This window comes from Gallinula chloropus (assembly GCF_964237585.1).
Source record: "Gallinula chloropus genome assembly, chromosome: 8".
Lineage (NCBI taxonomy): Eukaryota > Metazoa > Chordata > Aves > Gruiformes > Rallidae > Gallinula > Gallinula chloropus.
This window is the reverse complement of record NC_140093.1, coordinates 19,388,018-19,399,231: the sequence shown is the minus strand read 5'-3', so window position 1 is coordinate 19,399,231 and position 11,214 is coordinate 19,388,018.

Below are 11,214 nucleotides of genomic sequence, written 5' to 3'. Positions count from 1 at the left end.
TGAACCTTTCATTTCAGGACCTGGGTGATCTTTATCAGGTGGAAAATTTCAAAAGAATTCTCCAAAGATTAATTCGGGTGGAAAAACTTTGGTTGGTGGACAATTCTTTGACAGACCTAAGTGCCATAAGGTTGCCAAGGTAGACAAAATGTCCCGTTTCTATTTTTATACAATATCATAGAAATAAAAGCAAATATTTACCTATGTAATAGCTGGAGCAGGCTCTTGAGAGGTGCCAAAATATCTTCTTTTGGGGGGTCTATTATATTGTGTATCCATCTGTATATTGTTCTTCTGAGTTCATGTCATCCCAAGTTGAAAATATTCAGCCAGGAGGTCTGATGCTGTCCCCTTTATTCTTCATGGATAATTCATGAGTCTCATCAAGTTCAGTGGTATCTGTGCTGAAAGGGAAAGTTGTTGAACACTGAAGGAATGTGTATGGAGGTTTTGAAAGATGGCCCAAGCAGAGGTGATTGGTGTGACCATTGCAACTGTAGTTTTACAGCACAACTACTGCTATATGTGCCTAGGTATAATATTGTGAACAATAATGAGGTGTCTATTGTACATTAAAAAGAAAGGTGAGAGTATAAAGTGTAGGGAATGGATCTTGAAGTCTCTGGTTAGGCAGAAATAATACCAGTGTAAAACCAGTGTGAAAATGGATCCCAAGGAATCAAAATCAAACTCTAAGATGCCATGATCTTGGCTAGGTGAAGAGGCAGCTCTGTATTGGCCTACAAGTGTATACTATGACAGATGTGCTCAGCTATGTCATGTGCTTTGTACTTTACAGATGCAGAGAACTAAATGTCAATAAAAACCACTTTACATCCTTCAAACAGCTGCCAAAGATACCCCAGATTCAGCACTTATCACTTGCTGAAAATAACATCGAGACACTAAGTGGAATATCAGACTTCAGACATACTCCACTTGAATCCCTTATACTCAAAAGGAACCCCTGTGAATTTCAAGGAGGATACAGACAACTGTAAGTCTTATCATCTCATCACCAGCAAAAGGTGAACAATGCACAGGATCTCAAATGCAACAAGCTCTCCAGAGCAATCTTTTTGATCTTCCCATAGTCTCAACTATCATAAATGCTCCAGGAACATGAGCCGGTATCTGAGAATAGCCACTAAATGGTCAGAAACTGCCTAGGAGGCTTTCTGATCACATGACTGGCAGTTCTTGAACTGAACTGAGTCCATGGATCAAGTTTAGAGACAGCTAGTAGGGCAGATAAATTAAATTCCCTTTTATTAATAGAAACTACCTATTACTCAAACTCTCTCCAGTCCCTTGTGTATTCTGAAAGGAGTCTAAATTGTGTTACATGCCAGAGATGGAGTCAGAAGGATGTGTTGAAAGATGGGAGCTAAAACAAGAGAAAACTAAGTTACCTTCTTTTGATTTTTCTGGATTCTCTGCTCTCACTGTGACAGCACCGTGAAAGTTGCAGTGCCTTGAACACCTCACTCAGAGTAGGTGTATGTTGCAGTCAGTACAATGTAGTGTAGATTTACACAGAGCTGCCTCAGACACTGGAAATGAAAATTTGAATCTGGGATGAGATAGAGAATTGAGGAAAAGGTAGTTTATTCTTTCTCAGGCATGTTTTGCTCATGCTCACCCCAATATTCCATTTTTCCCCAGTTGCTTTGGCTCCAAAACCCTGTTTCCAGGAAAAAAATTGCACACAGGTCAGAAAGGGGAATGAATTCTGTTCTTTCTGAACCCTTCAGAAACCTGCATGGTTTCCCCACTACAAGCACAGAGTCATGTCAGCCAACTACAGAAAGCATTGTTGATAGTTTTGAGATAAACCCTACAGCATGTGTCTAAGAAGTCATCTCTTCCTGTGAGTGGAAGAAAAAAAGAGAAGTTTAAAAGAAAAGCATTGAATGAAAACCTTTCTGAGTTTCCTGTAGGCTTTTTCCATCAGTCTAGTAGACATCCCTTTGACAGTGTGATGGTGATGCTTGTGCTTTGTAAGGGTAAATAAGCAGATATCAAAGTGAAAGTTTAAAAGTAAATTTTAAATAATGGATTTCACATTTCATTTACATATCAAAAGGCTCAAGAGAAGAAAAGCTGAAAAGCACTTTATAACAATTACTAATTACGTTTCTGTTCCAAATCCTACCAGTTCTTAAGGCAATTAAATATTGATAACTGGTATTACTTTCACTGCCAGTGTTGGAAGACAGAATGAATCATTTTCAAGCATAGATAAAGCCCTGAGTTACCTGCTGAGATTAAGCACTGGAGTCTGTGCTCACCTGAAAAAGCAGAGGAACAAACACCACAGTATGTGGGTTAACACCCTGTGTGATGCTCATGGGGGGTACCACTCCCTCAAACTCTTCTGAAGAAGAAAACAGTAGTCTTCATGGCTGAGGTTTGAAACACTGATGTGCTTTTTAAAGGGGATGGTATATCAAGAGGCTAACATGTCAGTTTGACATCATGCACACAAAACAGGGACATTTCAAAGTTTTGCAGAGACCTGTTTCTCTGTTAAAGAAGGACAGAAGGTGAGTTGAAGTTCTTGCAATCTGAATCTTTGCTTTTCAGCAGTCTAGGAAATGCAGTCTAGGCTCACACTGTGCCCCCCCTTTTGTGTTAGACAACTGGTTTGGTTCTAATCTATCAAAATGTACATACTTGTTTTACTGATTCTGAGGATATAAAACGTGTACAACAGAACCTGACAAATTTTAATTAGATCTCTTATCTGCAACAAAAGACAAATTAGGATTTCCAACACTACAAATATATTTTGGGTATGTTTGAATCCACTATATGTTTTTTATTCATGGTTATTTTGTTCTCAACTTCTCCCAAGGGTATTTCGCTCAATTCGTTTTTTTTTTTTCTTTTGTCTCTCTTTAAGTGTATTCTCCAGTTTGCCAAATCTGAAAATGCTGGATGGTATTCCAAAACTGCCAGAGGACTGTTCACCCCCAGATATCAGGCTTTTTTTCAAAATGTGTACTATACTCTAGCACTGTATTTTTTAAGGACTGGAACTGAGCTAGAAGCACCTCACTTAAAAGATACCATAAATTCTGTGTATGGAAGTTGCTTTTTTTTTCTGATCAAAGAGATATTGAAGCAGAAATATAATTTTTTTGGAATGTGTCTGTGATACCACAGGCTTCAAGTAAGTATGGATAAATGCCATGTAAATAAGACATAATGTGTATGCTGAGTTTGATGTATTAAAAACATTGGGTGATTTTCCTGTCTAGAAATTCTGTTTAGACAACAACTCTCAATTATTGACTCCCACTGCATTTACTTAAAACATATCCAAGTTCTGACCACACTGGGAAATGGTACAGGGATTGACAGCAAATAAAAGGAAAAAAACCCACCCACCAAACAACCTGAACAAAAGAATGACCTATGCAGTTTCCTTCTTTATGTCCCACCAACATCCTAGTACTCTTTAATGTGTTTTTGTAAATAGGAAAGGCAGAGCTATCCCAATCATTTTGACCCTTTGAAACAAAAAAAAAATAACACAAAAAGTCCTTGCTGGGGGGTCTGGTATGGCTAGAGAGCACTGGGGAGCTAAATCATGAAAAAGGAAAGAAGTCTTTTGACTTGTTGCTGGTGGTGTTTGGGAACATCTTGTTGCTTAATAATGGTTCCTCAAACCAAAGCTGCAAGGAAGGTAAAGATGTGTGGAAGCTGAAAAGGGATTTGTAAGGGCTCCCCAGGATATCAGAATGCAGTTAGCTTTTAGAAGTATCTGTCCTTCTCTTTGACTCCATTGCTGTTCAATTTTAGCTTTTTTTTCCCGGCAGCTCATGCTGGCACACAAATAGCTGTGCCACTAATGGTTCAGGAAAAGAATGACAGAGTCCTAGAAAATGGAGACAATTAACAGAATTGCCTAATTCCAGAGACAGTCAATAAATTCTCTGCTGTGTATTGGCTGCAGGCACGCTTTGGTACGGTTACATGGGGAGGAGTAATGACTGCTGAGCCCTGTACAGCTCTGCAGCGCAATAACTTATCTGCTGAAGGGTCGTGGCAGCTCTGTGCAATGTCTGTGTTGGACCTGGGCAAGGGAAATGACCAGCTTGAAAAGTTCCCAGGCTCTCCCTTAAGACTGTCCTTACCTCTCCCACAGCCTGACAGTCAAAACAGTTGATCAAAATATTCCATGAACTAGTTTGCAAGATTTTTAATGTATACCAGTGTCTAGCTCAAAGTATTTTCTACAGCTGTGAGAGGAAGAAGACAATGGACCACTGCAAAGAGGTATCAGGTTGAGGGAAATATTGAAATTGAAAGAAACATGGCAGTTCCTTCCTGGTATTTATATGCTCACAGGGTTTGATAATCACACCCAGTCAGTATAGCCCACCCCAGAAATGTGAACAGACCCCTCCATAACCATACTACAGAATCAAGATGGTGCAGTTCAACAATACACAGCAACAAGCTGTCACAGATTCCGAGGAGAGATGATGTGGTTTATGCACAAACAACAAGGCAACCAGAGCTCTGGAACATACCATCAATGTGAAAAAAACACTGTTGTATTTGGGAATAGAAAGGGGGAAAATAAAAAAAGGTTTAATTATATTCTTTCAACTGAGGACATGTGTGAGAAAACACCAACTCCTCAGAAGCAAGGCAAGGAGTGAAAGCAGAAAGGAAACAAAGCCTGAAGGACCACCCTTACTGAGCCAAGACCGACAGACAGACAGCAGCAAGCAGCTGAATACTGACTGCTGTGAGGCTGTGTCTGGAGAGAGGAAAGTAAAACCATCTTTCCCAAGGTCACAGTCACCAGGGAGCATTCAAATCAGCAGTGTTCAATTCACAACAAAAAGCACTTGAGGACTAGGCTCTCTTCCCAGAATTCCACATTAGAAAGGGAGGCTGAACTAGGAGGTTTCCCCAGTCCCATAGGTAGATGTTTCAATTAGAAGTTCCTAGTGAAGCTACCACCCACTTTTCACACATGTAGTTAGGAGGGGTCTGTTCTCTCCTGGGAACAGCCTTGGAACCTTTGCTCTTTAGACCCAACTCCTGGGTCAATCACAAGAAAGAGGGACAGTGATTTATTCTTTCAGATTAAGAAGTTGGTTCTAGTCTTGTCATTTTTCCTTTCATTATTTTAATGGTCTGGCTTTGGAATCTCGGAGTAATAGAAGGTAATATCTGGGGAGCCTCGCTGATTTTATTTAAAGTGCATCCAAGAGCAAGAATGTACCGCTAATGTTTAAGTCTCTTTGCTGAAATGAGCTTTAAATGAGATGTTCACTATCAGTGATGTCACATGGGAACTTGGGGGAAAAAAAGAGCAATTTGGTTCCAGCTGGTTGACTGGACAACAGCCAGAAGACCAAGGAAACTCACTGGATACATTGCAACATTACCAGCCACCTAGAAACCCCCACAGCAGGAACCTTTTGAAACTGGCCTCAGGTTCATGCCAAACTGAGGATAAATTAATAAGCATTTTTGGTTCTAAATTAGATTATTAGTATCTAACTTTATTTTCCTGCCAAAATTACACTCAGCTTTAGTCAAGAAAAAATGACATGCAGCAAATTTCTCTTAAGTCTTACTCCCTTGCTTTTCCACGGTGACATTATGGAGTGGTCTAATATAAAGCCAATCGATTACTACAAGAGTCTGGAAGAAATGGAAGAAAAGTGGGGCTTTTATTTTGCTAACACTTCTGAGGTTTCATATATAAGTGACTGCACTGTGAAATCTAAAATAATAGCTACCACCAGTGAGCTTAGGATCAAAATATCATGACATCAATTTCCAGTTATTCACAAAGATTCCTTCAAACCTGACATTCCATGAGAATTTAACAGTCTTCTCAAAGTCTTGGCTAACTTTATGGGACAGGTCTAGGGCTGAACTCAGAACTGAGTTCCCAAGTCTCATTTTCACTGTCTCTTCATTTCTAATTATGCCTAAATATCTCAATGTCAAACAAAAAGTGAGTGATACCAAATCAAAAGACCGTTTCCTTAAATGAATGGAGAGGAAACAAGACTTTTCATTTGATCAATTTCTTTATGATCCCAGGGATTCCAAAGCAGGGTGTAAAAAAATGGGTGTTACAGTACATGCGTCACAGAAGCAAAGTGAATTGTAACAGAAACCATCAGCTACTGATGAGCACTTTAAAGGCGATTCCCCTGTACATATGTTAACCTTGTAGAACATGAAGCGCAAACACCAGGTGTTCATATTGGTCAAAATTATTTAAAACACTCATGAAATAAAGACTTTGAGCCAATGTCCTTCTCCAGGACCGTGCACTGCAGCACCTGGGTTAGATGTGAATGCAGCAGAGAGGAGTGCAGTGGCTTTCCTTGCAACAGGAGACCTCACAAAAATCTCTTCTTTTAGTTCCTCACGCTGAGCTGCAGAGGCTGAGAGACTGCATCAGAGGCAAAGCAGAGCTGATCAGTTAAGACTGTAATTCCTCATCACAAATGTTAATGCAAATGGCTCGAGCCCATATTTATGCACCTATATTGAGCAAATAGCTCGACAGTGATTCCCTAGAGCTGAGGCTGGTAGTGCTGGAGCACAGAACAGCTATAAGGACGTCACAAGTGACTCCCTGAGGTCCTTGTCAACTCTCAGGTCACTGTACCTGTAAGAAATTCACTTTGAAATATGCTGTGGGAAAGGATCTGGGTGAGGTGGTTATGTCATGGCACTCACTGCATCCTCATAAACCAGGAAAGAAGAGCTGTCAGGGCTGTGCCTTGTGAGCTGGCTGCATCCTGCTGCACTGCACGGTGGGCTCTGCTTTTCCTGCTGCTGGAGACAGTCTAGCTTTTCCTCCATGGACCAGCTTGCAAGTTCCTGTCCACTACCCACAAACAGGGATGAGGTTACCAGAAAGGGCACTATGAGGCTGTTAACCTTGAAGAAGCCAAACACTCTCCCCTTTCCCTGGAGAACCTCTTTTTGAAGATCAGACTGTATTTTTTTCTTTGAGCATTTCCTTTCCAACTGATAAAAATCAAATACATTCTGGTTTATGTAGGGCAGCTTTCAATCACTACCACAGACGTTTTCCTGCTCAATAAAGAACCTTCAGCATTTTTGATGATTTCCTTGCTATCAACACTACACGAAAAACTGCATTTGGTGAATATACTGACTGATGTTTGGATCTATCTGGATACATGTATGAGAGGCACATTGGCAGGAAGCATGGGTGGAAATAAGCTATGGCTATTAAGAAGTCCCAGAGCATTCATTTTTCATTTGTAATCTATCATCCAAGATACACTTGCTTTGGAATTGCCAGGTACCATGCTGCATTATGTAATTGAGAGCACCAAAGACAAGGAAAGAAGGCCATAGACAGCATATGCTTTAGATAAAAGCAGCTATAAAAATAAATGTAATGACCATAATGGAGACAAGACAAGCATGGACAGTAACAAATTGGGAATGACCAGAAAGTTCATGAATAGTCAAGCTACAGGAAATGGTGCAGTCAGCCTTGGGGAGTGAAATACAGGTCTTTTTTTTTTTTTTTTCTTTTTCACACTGATCATTTCATTTTTACTATGTGTTAGCACAACACATAACCCACTCCTACTCTACACTCAGTCTATTTTCTTCCTAATAGATTGCTGTAATTACTCTCTATGACCTGAGCACTGAACCTGTTTAAGGATGCTCCTATAAGGAGCCATGGATGATGAAGTTGGATGTTTCTTTGCTACAGTTTTAATTTTCCATGTAAAACATACAAAGTTCTGTTTTTCTAAAGCCAAGGAAAATCAATAAGAGGCTGCGTCTGTGCTGGTTTTCAGTCAGTACTTGGCTTTCACCTTTCCTCAGCATTACACATCTTTGAGCTTTACTCTCTTAAGTTTTGTCTTACTGCTTTTTCTGTGTTAGCTCAGCCAGGCTCCTGTGGCTGTGAAGAGCTTCACCGTGTTCACCAGACTGAAACTCAAGCCCAGAGTGTCTCTGGTCGCTCGGGCTGCTCCAAGCCTTGCAATGCCCCAGACCTAACTTTTCTCTCCTCATTCATCTCTCTGGTCCTGCCTTGCAGTTTCTCCCAGTTCCACCTTCAGGTCCACCACTGCTTTTGCTATGTTGGGTATCATCTAGGCAAAATGAAATTGTTGGTGGAGCAAGAAGTTCTGTGGTTTTAAAGAAATCAGGCAAACAACATCCATCCTGTATGAGCTACCACTATTTATCTTTACAAGGCAGAATTCATTGTGTGGACATGTCTCAGGGTACACGATAGAGTAATGTGCTTAGTTTTAAATCAGTGTCTAAAAGACAAAGAATAAAGAGCTTGAGACCTGCTGCCTTTCTTCACTCAGCTTAATGTTCTACCACTGGTTCTAACTTGAAGTATTGGCAGCCTGTTTTCCTCTGCTATTTTTTTTTTATTGTCCTCCTTTAAGTGTTACAGGAACTACAACTATAAAATCACAGCTTAAGCTCTAAAGGGTAGATGTATGCCTGTAGCTAAAATGGAATATAATGTTAATTCTGCAGAAGGAAGTGCTCCAAGTGCTTATCATGTCCCATGCCACAAAGATTAGATAAAATGCCCTAAGTTTTTTACTGTGACAGTATTGAGTGCTCTGAACCAAAAACCTCACAGTAACAGTGCCTAATTATTATATTTGGTGCCTAGTACTTGTCAGTTTGAAGGTGCTAGAATAAGACCAGGACAAATTTATCAGCAAATAAAATCCCATTTATTCTAGTCAGGTTTATTTACACCACAAATGCCTGCCAGTTATTGAAAAGGCCATAGATAATTCTGCCCTAAATCTTCCTTTAAGTTCTGGATCTTTACATCCCGATGCAGTGCAATGCCTGGATGCTTGAACTAGTTTGGGTGCTGGATGCAGGATAACATTGGCACAGCACATGTGAGCTCAGGCAGGACCACAGGGCAGCAGTTCATGTGATGAAAGGTGCCCAATTTGGAGGATAGCTGTGTGTCCCTGCAAAGTCTGGCACACCACTGCTGAGGGAATATAACACCATGTGCAGGTGTCTATATCCTTGCCACGATGGGTAATTCAAGAGGAGAAAAGGAACTCCTTTTTTAACCAACCCTGGAGGAAACTTGGTATAAATTATTACAGATCCAACCACGGACTGCTGTGAAGCAGAGCTTGTCCTCCACAACCAGACAGTGGGGGCTGCAGTCCCGAGGAGGGAGACAGGCTGGTACACAGGCAGTTTTGTGCCTGGGGAGTCTGAGCTGGAAAGGGCTGAGAGAGTTTGTGCCGGAGAGAAACCAGTGAGACTGTGGGGATACAGCGCAGGGGCAGGTGGCTGAGTACTGCATAGACTGGGAAGAGGGGCTCAAACCCAGGCCAGGCCTGGAAACGTGGTGTTACAATGCTAAAGAGGCACAACTCAGCTGGAGGTTACAGGGGAATGCCTCAGTGGTCTAGAAGATGTACTGCAGTGCCTTTGTTTAGTGCAGAGTTATCTTCAATTTTAGAGCTATAAACATGGCTGGAGAGCTAACCTCTCCTGTTGTGTGTACCGGAGGGAAAAGTCCAGGTGAATAACAAAAGCCCCAGATATCCCAAACACCTATATTCACAGTAAAATATAATGTGACAGTATCAATGTGTGTACTTAATGACAAGCAGCTCCAACATGCAAGCTACACAGGGCAGTTCTTAGTGCCAGAGAAGGACTAGTATCTGGGGGAGATGGGGTGATTTGCTTAGTAAATTTTTGTGAATACTCATCTCTGAAAGAAACCAGATATTTTTAATTTTTTAAAAATAGCTGCAGTGGAAGTTATTACATGACAAAAATCTAATTTTCTGTTTCTAATTATAAACCTCTGTGTATAAATGAGAACCATATCTCCCTCTACAAGCGTATCTCCTCCATGTGCCGGATTCCTCTGAGGGGCAGGAACGCAGTATGGATGCTGTAAGGTCCATCATAAGTGAGCTGGTGTGCTCATATTCCAGCCACTACTCGTCTTCCTGTTACTCCCTCTGCTCCTTCCCCTGCCTGTAAATTAAATGACATGCTGCCCTCCAGGCCTGGAGCAGCACTCCTGACGTGGGAAGGGTTTTTGTTAGGCTCACTGGGAAGCTGAGGACAGAGGTCAACAGTCTCCTGACTAGAAATAAAGCCCGGATAAGAAGCACAGCCAATATAGTCAGTGGACCAAGGCATCAGTGGGCTCTGCCTAACAAGGTATAACTTGGTGAACTGACCTTTGGAGCTTCTGAAGGAAGAGTAGTTGAAGGGCTGGGGTGGGAGCATGGAGTGGATGGGAGAGAAGAAACCACTGAGATTGAATTTGTTTTGTGTAAGTTCTTGCCACCCAGGATTTGCTGTGATTTGCTCCTCAGCCCTCAGTGGATTTGCTGAAGCCTCAGTTTTACTCCGAGGACAACTAGCAACTTACAAGTGGAAACAAATAAGGAGACAGCATGGTGCTAAACAAGGTAAGCTAATTATTACTTCTCTTCATAGACCAGCGAGCTTGGGTTGTTACTTGTTGACTCTGATTTTGCTGGAGAAAAGCAGCTGGTAAACAACTTTCTAGAAAAGACTATGTATTGCTGAAGGTTAACAGTCTCCTTGCATTTCTCTGCTTTCCAAGATGCATTCCTCTGATCTCCAGCAAGGGCAGCATGCTGAAACACCCGCTGTGGCTACTGGGCTGTAAGTTATGGGTGCACTTCATGGTCTGCAAGTGGCACATCTTTTGTTCTGTCTGCTATGGCTTTAGATCTTTTGGTAGCAGTCTGCTGTGCTGTTCACATTCAATCTCTGCTCCTTTTTGTTTCTAAAAACAAACTGATTTTGGAGTGAGTGAGTTCTGGCCTTGGGAAGAATGCTGTGGTGAAGGGGTGTATTTGTGAAGCCATCTACCTGAGAAAAGTTGTGCCTTCTGGGAAGAGCTAATAGAAATTCTTGTGCTGATGATGTATGGTACACAAATGCCTTCTTTTAAAGTGCTGTGAGGACTGGAGTTCCTTTAGGACTGGTCTGTATTCATCCTTCCTTCTCTAGCCTTCTTTTGTTTTTTAAATTACATTGTAATTCAACTCTTCCTTTAAAACAAATTGTTTTTCTAATTTACTTGGAGACACATCCTTTAATTTGAGCTAAGGTTATAGCATGGTGTGCTTTTTGCAGTAGAGCTGAGGTGCAAACTTTCAAAGAAAACAAATAGTC